Here is a 13,093-nt window from a genome sequence, read left to right as displayed (position 1 = left end):
GATGCGAACGGGATCCATTCCGGAGCCCCGTTTGCATGCTGAAGTGAATGCAACCCGCATCAGTGCGTGCACGGGTCGTGATTCGCCGCTTCCGCGCATGCACATGACGTCATTTTGAGCATCTGCGCATGCACGAGCAGTGGAACCCGGAAGTAACGCGTTCTGTTACTTCTGGGTCACCGCGGAGCGCAGCCCAAAAATGCTCAACCTGAAGCCACTTCAACCTGAGGTATGACTGTACTCTTCTCCCAGGCATTTGGCTCATTAAACAATGTATTATCTTGTGTGGAGCAGGGTATTGCCTTTGTTTGTTATTATGGTATATATTTGTTTTGTATATTGTAAACCACCCTGTGATTTTTGGATTAAAGGCAGTATCAAAATTTGATTAATAATAATAATAATGTTCTTTTTCTCTGCATTTTATTTATTTATTGTTTATTTATTTATTTATTTATTTTTGTATTGGTGTTGTTGTGATACAAGGTTAAAACTGAACTTTTGGGGAAATAAGCTCCACACTAGTTTTTAACTTCTTAGTTACAGCATAAACAATTTTGTTTGTTTTATGCCTTTTGGTATCCTCTTGTTCACTGCATCGTTAACATCTTTTTTCCCCCTCTTCTGAAACAAAAAAATTTCATGCCTGGTGTTCTAGCTAGATTTTCTGTTAATTTGTCTTCTACATAGCCCATTAGCACTCTGCATGGAGGAATAGTAAAGAGGAAGGTCACTGCCTTCCCCTTCCCTCAGCCTGGCCTTCACATCTTCGCCACCAGTGGGTTGTGGGGGAAGTTGGCTGGCATTATGTGCCTCCCCATCAAAAAATAAATAAATGCCCCAGCTTAAAATGTGGCTGTCCTATCTAACAAGGAAAACTGACGGCAGGGCTAAGGCCCACCCTCTCATAGGAATTTGGTTTCATTGCCCAAACTAGCACATTGAAGCCCACTTCTAAGGTGCCTACAGCCAACCGGTGAAAATCTACCTCACTATTTGGAAATCACGGCACTAGGGCTTTGGAAATCGCTAATTCAAGTGGCTTGGAGCTCAAAAAATCATGTTGAGTTTAATGTTCTTTACTGTCACCCATTGGTCTAATGACCATCTCTGCTGAAACAACAACAACAACAAAATTGCAACAATGATATTGTACAGCTGAGATGCCGTCTGCCAACAGGAAATCAACGAGTGCTGTCAAAATCCCATTCAAAAACAGAATCGTAGGCCACTCTGAAATTCGCTTTGTTTCCACTGTGTCTTACTCTCCCCACAAGATGCAGTGGTTCCTAGGATTTCCAAGTATGGGCAAAGTTGTGGTCATTCTCAGGCTACATTACATATTGTCACAGAAGAAGAAAAGTTTGGATTTGATATCCCGCTTTATCACTACCTGAAGGAGTCTCAAAGCGGCTAACATTCTCCTTTCCCTTCCTCCCCAACAACAAACGCTCTGTGAGGTGAGTGGGGCTGAGAGACTTCAAAGAAGTGTGACTAGCCCAAGGTCACCCAGCAGCTGCATGTGGAGGAGCGGAGACGCAAACCCGGTTCACCAGATTACGAGTCTACTGCTCTTAACCACTACACCACACAGATCTCAATAGGGATCATGCGGAAAGAACTTTGCCTAGTCGCCTCCCTATCTTTTGCTTTAGATACTTCAGAGAACGTAAAGGACTGCATACAGTTCCTTCACGTCCTGTGCCACATGTAAGAGAGCCCAAGATGTGTGTCAAACTGTGAGACATGATTGGTGCCAACGGTATGTTTATTTGCTAATGGAAACAACAGAAGCAAGAACTAAAATGACATACCCAAAGCACCACAGTAAGGGGGAACCCATTTTGGATATTTTGAAGTACCCTACCACCCAATCAATAATTATTGATTATGAAAACACTGTTTTATTTTCATTTAGTCTGCATAAGAATCAGAATTGTCCAGAGGCAAAAAGAAGGACTAGAAATGGTCAGGCTGGGTTTCAAGTGTGGCCCATTAACAAGTATCAATCTTTAAAATGGGAACAGAGTTTCTTATGTGGATCAATAATAGAACAAAGGCTGCAAAGTGCAATACAAAACAGAAAGTTGCTACATAAATTATCAATAAAAAGTATGTATTTCAACATGATTTTTTTTAAAAAAAAGTTTTAAATGCCTCATGGAAAATCACAGTTGTATTTTTTTATATATATAAAAAATCAAATTCTACCAACGTATATCCTATTTTATAAAGCTTTTAAAATATACATAAATAGGCAATAATTGTAATGCTGTTTTAAAGTTTTTAAAGCATTTTATCTTTTCCCTTGGTAGAAAGCAAGTGTATCACATATATATAACAATCTGTGAGATGGAAGCATTCTGCATATCTTTTGTTCTTGCAGAATTGTGCCAATACTAAGTTGAAACATTTTTTAATAAGACCTGCTCTGCTTGTGAGAAGAAAAGCTCTAATAATAATTTGAACTGTTGGTATTTAGAGAAACTGAAATTATATGAGTCTGATCAGCTATGAAAGTCTGGATATGCTAACAATTCATTCATTATGGTAAAATGCCCCCCACCCCATTACAGCTATTTTTCTATTGTTAATAATCTGTCAGCATTTTCATTTCCAATCCTGATTATCAGCAGTTTGCAGAAAAATGTCTCCAAAAGTACTCAGATTTTTGATGCTGTCAGAAGAAAATAGAGATTTTTTTTTTATTTTTTTTTGCAGAAAATTAAATGACTACAAATGCATTATGGAAGAATAAAATGGTGTGTTAATGGTTTGAGAATACTTGCTACATGTCAGTATCCCCCCCCCCCTTTCATGGGAGGAAAAGGAGAATAAAATTCACCCAAATTTCACATATTCCATAGCATTGTTTTATTTCAAGCACCCTGGTGGCTTGCTTGTGTTAGTTAACTTGCCTTGGGTCACTAGTATTACTCTGAAAACATAAGGCCTTGTTCTCTTGGGGTATAGCGCCATAAACATCTTCAAGAAAAGGCAAGTGGTAAGTACTGTGTCAGTACTGACACATTCTTCACTCAAGTCCATGACAACTATTGAGGTTGTGCTTAAACCTTTAGAAATCCTAAAATGTGTCATACTAAGCAGGATGCAAGAACTTTGGGCCAACATAGTATTTGTTCCTTTTCAATGGGTTTTGGGGTTGGTTGGTTTTTTGTTATATGTATATATTGTACATCATGATCCACCCACATGTATGGATGAGGGAGAATTTTGGTTCAGTTCAGATTTATAGGTGAACTCATGTAATTCATACTTTCCAAAACAATACACAACCTGAGACAGTCATCCTTCAAAATTCCCATTTCTCTTAATTTTTCAGGGCAGTTCTCCAGCAAAGTAAAGGGTACAAAAATGCATACGGTGGGGTAAAAATTCACATTCATTCATTCAACCTTTATTGGCATGATTTGGACAATAAAAATCATAAAAGAGAGAGAGAGAAACCATGCATAAAACATTGGTAATCCAGACATATTAAACACATAAAACGTACACATAAAGACTCAGCAGTCACCACTAAGTAAAATATAAGTAGTTTCAAATTTGACTTTAAAAATCTCTGCCAAATTCACATATTAGTCAAAATAGTGCATTATATAGGGGAAAATTGTTTTGCAAAAATGTGTACATTGGGATAAATTTCCACTAAAATGCTGGTGGATTTTAATGTGAACTTCTTTTAAAAAATAAATTGCAAACCGAAGTGGAAATGTGGAGAACTGTATTTAAGAATGGAAAAATGAGAAACTGAGAGAAACCAAAATTGACAGATTTGCCCCTCCAGTTTTCTCTTGATCAACTGAATTTGTAAAAGTCCTATTTTCCTTAATGGCCACCCACCTGTAAAATGGAAAGCCTTATCAAATATAGGAGATCAATAAAACAATGTGTGGGACCACCCTAAACAAGTGAAGTATTTGGTTGCAACAGGAAGAACCACAGGGGAACTATGGAACGGTCTGTTTCTGTTTCTCATTCCCACCCAGGGCATATGGCCAAATTCCTTGATCAGCTTGATTATCAGCCGTTCACAGTCACATCATGCATAGAAATATAGCTAGTTTAAAGATACTCAGAAGTGATAATTTTCCAGGAACTTTGAAGTCTTGCCCATGAGATATATAAAGAAGATCTGAACAGCAGAAAACATTTTCATGCTGAAAATTCAAGCCTTGTTCTTTCTGTATTGGCCAGACACTGTAGTCTTGGCTGGAGAATCTATGTATCTACAAAATGGGCAGCTCCTGTTCATTGTAAAATTTATTGGAGCCAGCACCTCTGTGTGGCAGAGTCTGGGATGAGAGACCTTTGTGCTCAAGGAACTTTCTTTTCCATAGCTGGCACTATGTAGGGGGCTGGAGAAGGTTTCATATAAGACTCAAAGACAAAGTGAAATAATCATCTCAGTCAATAGCCATTAACAACCTACAGTATCACAGAAGCACCATGCAAAAAAAACGAAGTGAGTATATAATTGCCTTTCTGAGATTTTATCATTGTTTTAATAACGCTTCTTTTTAAGAAGGGCTATAAGATCAGATGGAATAAAGTGTTCTTTTTCTTGAAGATCCATCATCATATTTGCAATACCAGTTCAGTTATATGGTGAAAAATCTTGCAACATGCCTTGTGACAGAGAGTTCCAAGCCTAGCTGTTTTAGAGTTGTCTGTCAAGGCCATGCTTTTCTCCCTAAGATATATAAAGCCTGGCATTCATTCTCCTATTATTTTATGCTGTGCTTAAAAGAAGAAGCAGGTCGGAAGAGCCTTATTAATGTCAAGACAGTAATGCTAATTGCACTCTTCTTATTTCTTTGGTTTCCCCTCCCCTCTGTAATTATATTGTGAAACAAAAAATGAATATTCCCATTGATTATGAAATATGGTGCCTAAAAGCATTTAGTTCATCTCAAATGGAAAAGGCAGAGTATTGCCAAAAAGGGGATATATTGTCTCCCATATGTTGCCAACCAACCTCCAAAATTTCTGCTTTCAACCTATACAACCTTAAATGACTCAAGCCCGTTATATTTACAATCATGTATTCTCCCATAGGCCCTTCCGTGTTCAGTTAGCTTATTTATTCATTCATTCATTTGTTTGTATAGTTATTTTTAAAATCACTTTCTAAACCACTTAATATTTTAAAATCTCTAAGTGAATTTTAAAATACAACATAAAAACACTAAAATGATATCCTAAAATCAGAGGTACAAACATATGTTCACTAAAATGGTACCATAAAACCAGACAAGGACAGACGTTCAGAGCAGTCTTATGGCTTAGAGAAAGACTAGGCAAAAAGATGTCTTCTGACAAGATGACTGAAGCAATGAATGAATGATGCTTCACATACAGGAATTCCCATCAACCCTGACCATTGACCATGTTCACTGAGGCTGATGGGAGCTTCAGTCCAGCATCTGGATTGGCTACCTTGGTCTTGGTTCTTAACATTCCCCTCTACCTGATGTTTCTGTGCTCCTAGGCTGACTGAACTTCCAGCTGTGGCATCTGCTGGGTCCACAGCTACTCTGTATCCCGACCACTCTTCCTTCTCCAAATGAAGACAGATCTCCACTACAGTTCACTACCCCACTACCCCAAACCTTAGTGATGAGGTGCAGGATGAAATTAAAAAGAACGAACTCCTAGTGAAAGCCTAATATTTAACATTGAAATACAGTTACAACTTCAGTTTATCAAGGAACTATTACCACAAACATTATCTAGTGTATTCTGGAGGTGCTTTGGGCACATTGAGCTCACTAAATTCTCCTAAACTCATGACAAAAATATTAATCATCAAACCTTATCAAAGTAATGTGTGAATTCTAGACTGTTTCGCACACTGTGAATTAACAGTGAAATCATGCGCATGTTTCCTTAGATGCCATGGCTTTCCAGTAGCAGCAAAACTGGATGCCCTCCTTCAATAAAACATGTATCAGTCTCTACAGCCACAGTGGGTGTTGTAACTCTCTAATGGTTTGACTTTACTCTTGAAGGCGCAATCTCCCACTGTTTCCCAAGACAGATGCATCCCAACAACAAAAATTCCTTAGTAACTACATTTCAGATTATAGTGTTATAGCCAATGGTGTACTCCCACTCAAAAGTCATTGTCTTTGCTCAGTCATGCAATGGAAAGGGCTTGTACATGGGGCACTTACAAGAAAGCTCAGAATTTTTCTTCTGAGAAGGTATCACCTTCCCATATTGCGACTAACACTCTAGAGTGAATTGCAGAAGCATTCCCATTGTACTTTGCCATTTTGATTTGGAAAAAGTTCTTGAATTAGGGTAATCACATTTTTATGGTAGGTTGCTGGATACAAATTTCACAGGATCTAAGTGGAATGTTTCGTTCCTGTTGCTGGCATCCGCGTCCTAAAATATTCACCTGTCTCCCTACCTGCAAAACTATCTTGCAACATGAAGATGTATAGTATCTTTCCCATTTACCTGCTGGTGCAGCAAGCCTTAGGACTGGGCCGTTGGTCAGGCCAAGGTCCCACAGGGAGCTGGAACAATTTGGATTGATTCAGAGCCATAGGGAGCTTTAAAGAAACATAGAAAAACACTGTACATGTAATTTTATTAGATTTGGATGTTTAATGGGTCATATTTAACTTGTCAACCCAAGCACTATGGTGCTGATGTAGAAACAAAGTGTTAATTTGCTTTGATTTTAATTTTAAAGGTTTGAATGCTTGCATTATATAAAATCCTGCATACAACATTTATAATTTTTGTAGTTTATTTTTACTGATATTGAAAACAGCTATAGACAGAGTACACATGTACATGTTGGTGTGTAATACACGTATATAAACTGCCATAGCCACACTGTCTATTTAAAATGTCATGGTGTTTATTACAGCTATAAACATCTAATGGTTGAGTATTGAATACACAATTGTTTATTAAATCCGGCAAGATTTAATTAAACAATTCTTCTGCTTTAAATATAACATTTTCTCATTTTCTGTGATCTTGAAGGGATTTTCATTGTACTCTTTTAAACCTTTGAAATTTCCATCAGTTTCCCTTTCAAAATTCCATGTGCTAAGAATTTGTAGCGGGGCGGGGGGGGTGACATGACAAGCAGGTAATTAAATAAATGTTTTGAAATATCCTTGTTATGGAAGAACTCCATTCAGTTCGTGTCTTGGAATATGTCTTTTGATTCCATTACAATGAAGAAAGTGTAATTAAGAAAGAAAGAGAGTTGCCCCAGATAAGTAAATCAATAATAATAATAAAAAATCACCACCAAATTGATTTCCTCTCTTGGGATTTGTTTTTCTCTTAGATTCATGAGTATGGTTATTATCAGACCTGGAAAGCTCTTTCTCTATTCAAATTAAGCATCACATCATTAGAGATTCCTAGATAAAAGAACACACTACATCTGCACACATCTGCATTCTCAGCATCACATTACTGTGGTATACCAAGCGATTGCAATGTGTACTCCTCTTCTGCAAGGAGCAGTGTTAAATTATCACCTAAATACAAAACATATCTTTGGTTCAAACCCACTATCAATGCCATGCTTTTACCCACAAGATTTATGACATGTATCCAACCTACCAATTTTGTACTGTTTCATGGCTAAATGAGTGGAGTACGTTTAATGCATGCGACGCAATATTCAAAACAGTGGCTGCTCTTTATTATTTCTTGCTTTAGATCTGAATGATTATCACCGGTATCCTCATTTTTGTGATCCTTCTGGATCAGAACCTTTTCTGTTAACCACCTGGTGCTGTGATGCTCTGCTCTAAACTGATTAATTTTACACAAACAGCATAACACTGCATACCCTTAACCTCAAGTGACTATAAGGTAAAATGGGAAATGGTATTTAGTCCTAACAAATGCATTATCCTCTAATTTCTCAGGGCCCTTAGGCTTTCATTAACCCATTCCATCTTCAAAGCAATAAAAGGTCCATTTCTTTCTCTAAATGCCATTCATAAAAACAAACAAAAACACCCTTCGTTCCGTGAATAAATACACCCCCCTGCCAAGCCCATATTGGCATACACCAAAAATTCTAATGATAAAGTACAGTAATAAAGAATATAGTGCAGGATGTAAGATCACAGTGTTTGGTAATCCATGTTGTACGAGTTCAATGGCATCTCATTTACATGTTGCTCATGTTTATGCAAGTTACTGGCAAATGCAGCAGTAGTGGCCATTGCAATCAGCTATACAGGAAAAGGCTGCAAATGGCAGCTACTGTCTACATAGTAATGCATTTTTTCCATTTAGAAACAAAAGCAGTAACCAAGATATACAAATATCTGGCAGGAAAACCCAGTACAATTTGCTTTGGGAGTGAAAACAAAAAAGAGAGAATCACATATTTTAACACACACACCCTCCTGATATGTTCAACCCAGCCTTCTTCTCCTTTTTTAAAAAAAAAGAAAAAAAAAAGAAATGGCTTTTATGTTATAGGAATTCTGCTGGTGATGAAAACACCATACAGCCAATCAAACTGTGATGCTATAGAGACATCCAAAGTAGAAGCCTAGCTAGTGTTTAAAATAACCCTGATGAATTATTCATTGAGAGTTGATGTTTATGCAAATTTCCGAAGCATATGCCCACCTGACCGCCATGGGTTAATGATAGTAAGGGGGGGGGGCAGAAACCCAAAACCATGCATACAAAAACCAAAACCTAAAGCAAACCACCAATCTTTAAGCATTCTCCAGAATCTATATAATCAAATGATAATACTCTTTCATTAAATACATAAAAAGAATTACAACCCTTACCTGCTTAGCTTTGTAGGGCCCTCAGATTTTCTGGATGAAATAACTGTGGTGCAACCAATAAAACTGAACTGAAAAGCTGATTAAGGGCACTTACTTAATGCAAAGCCACTCACTGAATATTCATATGATGCCTGTGTTTATGCAAATTAAGGCAAAAGAAAGCCCAAGGGGATTGGTTGCCATAGACCACAAATACTGTGTACAGCAGGAAGGGGGGGGGGGACTGAGAGAGAGAGAATGGTAACAAATAAATCTTGAAATTCATAGCTCGGAAATAGCAATGTGGAGTAGAGTAAAATATTAGAAGTCTAACATGAATTACTGTTTTAAGGAGCTTTATCTAATCATATCATTTTAGGCCTATCAGATATTTGCCTGCCATGCAGTAATCTATAATTATCATCATTCTAAGAGGTGCTGTCAGAAGTGTGTTCAACGTTATTTATTCTGTAACTATTTATGTAAGCAAGGTCCTTAAGCATATCAAGTAGGAGGGGGAGGGGAGAATCATAATTACAACAGAACTGCTGGTGTAAGTACAGTGGGAACAAAACCCATAGGCAAATGCCACCCTTTATTAAGGGTGACTTTTCAAGCAAAATGATCCTAAAAACTGGTGTGTCAGCAGGAGACTGCTGAGGAGGGATTTAGGTCTTGACTTTCTTAATTTGGATGCAAAGAATGCTTTGTTTCCGACGTGCCTTTATTTTCTTTGATGTTCCTAGCCTTCTGCACTGATACGTCACTTCATTCCCCCCCCCCCATACCATTCAAAGGGCTTTTCTAGAGAGGGGAAAAACTATTTATAGATTACGTTTGAAGGCTACACCAAAAATTCTGTCTTGTTCAGGGACAGACTGTATTTGCATATGTTCTTGTTAGCAGCCCCATGATGTTAATAACATTTGATACGTTTTCAAATTGGAATGCTGTGGTGTACCAGCTCGACTGCTTTTCTGATAGGCAAGAAATGTAAGATGACACAAAGTGTTCCTCCCCTTTAGATAATTGCATATGACTTAGTCTTACGTTTTCCATTCCAGTCAATACAAAATTCAGATTTTGATTCGATGATCCCCATTAGGGGCAATCCATTATTAAACCTGATCACTGTTATCTAAGACTTTGGGAGATTTCAGAAACTGATATGTGCATGGTTTGCTCCTCCTTTCCTGTTTGTGGGTACACAAATGGCATTAATAGCCCCGTTTCTCAATCATTAGTCAAATGCTGTGTCTTATGGTCGCTTAAAGATTATTGCACCAGCAAACAATTTCCTACTGAGAGCCAATAATGGTGGTATGATACCTATATTCTATTTTGCTACTTTTAAAACCTGCACATCTAGTATCCAGTTATTTCTACTGCCATCTGTTGGCATCTGGCAACACTTCACAGAATTGTGTGTACCTGGCTGACTTCTATTCAAGGAAAAAGCAACTTTGGGAAGGGTGTTTGCATTGAAGAAGTGGTAGGAGGGAATGTCTGACCATTCCAACTGCTGCCACTTTTCTGTTCCAAATCACTTTCAGTCAAGCTGCTTTCCCCCACCTGGTAGAGAGCCAGAAAATATGCTTCACCTCTTCAAATGGTATTGGAACTTCATAAAGGAAGGGGAAGCAGCAATTCACAAGTACCTTAGAAGAGCCCTACTGAATCAGACTACAATCTTATCTAGTCCAGCGCCCTGTTCCCCCAAAGTGGCCAAACAGACGCCTCCTTGAAGCCCACACACCAGAAATGAGAGCAACAGCCCTCTCCTACAGCTGTCCCCCAGAAATGTCAGTTTGCATTTCTTAGCACATAAAGTATTGATCTGATGTGTTGAGATCTTTCCTGTTCTGCTTGGTTCAAGAGTGTTCTGGAAGGTTCTTGTTTGGGTTATTCCTTCTGAGAAGCTGAGTACAGCTGGTTTAAACTGGTTCTGTTATCTTTCTGTCAAGGTCATGCTGGCTATAATAGTAAGGCCAGGAGGAGCCTGGATTTCACTTACTTTCTCTTTCTATCTCTGTTTTGGTGTTCTGTATGCTATAGTGTTAAGGTCTTATTATAAGTTTTGTAAGTTTTATTGTAAGTGCTGCAACTGGATTTTTATGCACTGTGCCAATCCTGATTGTACTGGATTTGTGACCATTATGCTTATTTGCCTTCAGTAGCAGTAAAGCTCTGCTGGATGTAGTACAATTGCCTTTGGTCTATTTTTTGGGAACTCTGCATCGTGCTTAAGTTTTTTCCTCCCCAGAAGGGAGCAACAGAGACTGGTATTGAGACATAGTGCCTCTGATCCTACAGATAACATATGGCCATGCTGACTAGTAGCCTGATAGGTGTGAAGAACTTTTTCATTTGGCTGGTGGAAATTCGTTGCAATTTCTGCAGCTACCCTTACGACATAGCACACTTCTTTATAGACTGCATGGGACGCGGGTGGCGCTGTGGGTAAAACCTCAGTGCCTAGGACTTGCCGATCGCATGGTCGGTGGTTCGAATACCCGCGGCGGGGTGCGCTCCCATCTTTCGGTCCCAACTCCTGCCCACCTAGCAGTTCAAAAGCACCCCTAAGTGCAAGTAGATAAATAGGTACCGCTTTATAGTGGGAAGGTAAACGACGTTTCCGTGTGCTGCGCTGGTGCTGGCTCACCAGAGCAGCTTCGTCACGCTGGCCACGTGACCCGGAAGTGTCTCCGGACAGCGCCAGCCCCCGGCCTCTTAAGTGAGATGGGCGCACAACCCTAGAGTCGGACACGACTGGCCCGTACGGGCAGGGGTACCTTTACCTTATAGACTGCAGGGGCAGAAGAAGAAGCTTATATCTGCCCATGGTAGGGTTGCCATATGTCCTTTTATTCCAGGACACATCTTCTTTTCCATGAGTAAAGTCATCATGGCGATCGATAGTTAAAAGTAGAACTCAGCAAATGTGTCCTCTTTTTTGCTCTTCAAAATATGGCAACCCTACCATGTATGTGTGATGATGAAGAAGAAAAACATAAATGGGAGAAATAAGTGGAAAGGAATCATGGCGATCAAAGACAGAATATAAGTGTGGACCCAAGGGATGTGTGCATAGCAAAAAATTGTTGTTGTTGTTTAGTCATTTAGTCGTGTCCGACTCTTCGTGACCCCATGGACTAGAGCACGCCAGGCACTCCTGTCTTCCACTGTCTCCCGCAGTTTGGTCAGACTCATGTTTGTAGCTTCGAGAACACTGTCCGACCATCTCGTCCTCTGTCGTCCCCTTCTCCTTGTGCCCTCCATCTTTCCCAGCATCAGGGTCTTTTCCAGGGAGTCTTCTCTTCTCATGAGGTGGCCAAAGTATTGGAGCCTCAGCTTCACGATCTGTCCTTCCAGTGAGCACTCAGGGCTAATTTCCTTAAGAATGGATGCGTTTGATCTTCTTGCAGTCCATGGGACTCTCAAGAGTCTCCTCCAGCACCATAATTCAAAAGCATCAATTCTTCGGCGATCAGCCTTCTTGATGGTCCAGCTCTCACTTCCATATATCACTAAGCAAAAAATTAAAACACATTTAAACTGTGGAGGGGTTTCCCTCATCCCCATATTGTCTCTCATTCAAAGCCACGCCCAACTTTCTATGACCCTCTCTAATCACTGTAAACAAGAAACAAAACACTGGCTAGAGATTTAGAGGGAGAGCTTTGGATACAATAGCCTTCATGGTTATCAGTGGCGGCGGCAACCAAGGTCAGTGAAGGAGCGAGCCAGAAGTAAATCACACCCAGCAAGTTGGAGTTAGTTCTTTATTAGCAAAAAGAGGACCTTCACATGAGTATCAGCCCTCATGAGCACAGCAACTCATCTCCAGAAAGTCTTACCCTCATGAAGCAGTTGCTGAGACAGAAGGTCCCTGTCTCCCTGCAGCTGCCTAAGTGCCCCATCTCCAAGGTCTTTCCCAAGCAATCTGAGACTGTGCTAACTTCTCCACACTCTTCATGCCCCTCCTGTGAACATTTTCATGTATGCACTTTTACATGAGAGGTACACTTTTATGTAAAATGCATGTTTTTCAATGTGCATAATTCAACTGGATGTTGTGTTCCTATCTGCAAGCAAGTTGGGGACTGTCAAATCAGGCCACTCCAGTGGAAAAACTTCACCAGAGGAATTCATCCTCTGCAGGTAGTGACATCTACATATCCTGGAGAAGATCAAACACAGAGTTAAGTGTGATTATTAGGCCCATACAGCTGAAACAAACAATGCTGCTATGTGCAACTATGTTCAAATTCATTATTAATTGCAGAACTGAAACT

General features: G+C 39.5%; 2 long non-coding RNA genes across 2 annotated transcripts in view; both read right to left on the bottom strand.

Annotated features, from left to right (window-relative positions):
• LOC308458545 overlaps window positions 1-6,574 on the bottom strand; it is a 52,380-nt gene extending 45,806 nt beyond the window's left edge. The window contains exon 1 of the long non-coding RNA XR_013977542.1: window positions 6,490-6,574. This is a non-coding gene — a long non-coding RNA (uncharacterized lncRNA). The remainder of the gene's footprint in view (window positions 1-6,489) is intronic.
• The window catches only part of LOC308458446, a 138,277-nt gene extending 129,343 nt beyond the window's left edge, over window positions 1-8,934 (bottom strand). The window contains exon 1 of the long non-coding RNA XR_013977422.1: window positions 8,820-8,934. This is a non-coding gene — a long non-coding RNA (uncharacterized lncRNA). The remainder of the gene's footprint in view (window positions 1-8,819) is intronic.
• Window positions 8,935-13,093: the final 4,159 nt, after the last annotated feature.

This window comes from Podarcis pityusensis, assembly GCF_964106645.2.
Source record: "Podarcis pityusensis genome assembly, chromosome: 11".
Lineage (NCBI taxonomy): Eukaryota > Metazoa > Chordata > Lepidosauria > Squamata > Lacertidae > Podarcis > Podarcis pityusensis.
The sequence above is the reverse complement of the archived record's forward strand: the minus strand, read 5'-3'. Positions and strand labels throughout refer to the sequence as shown.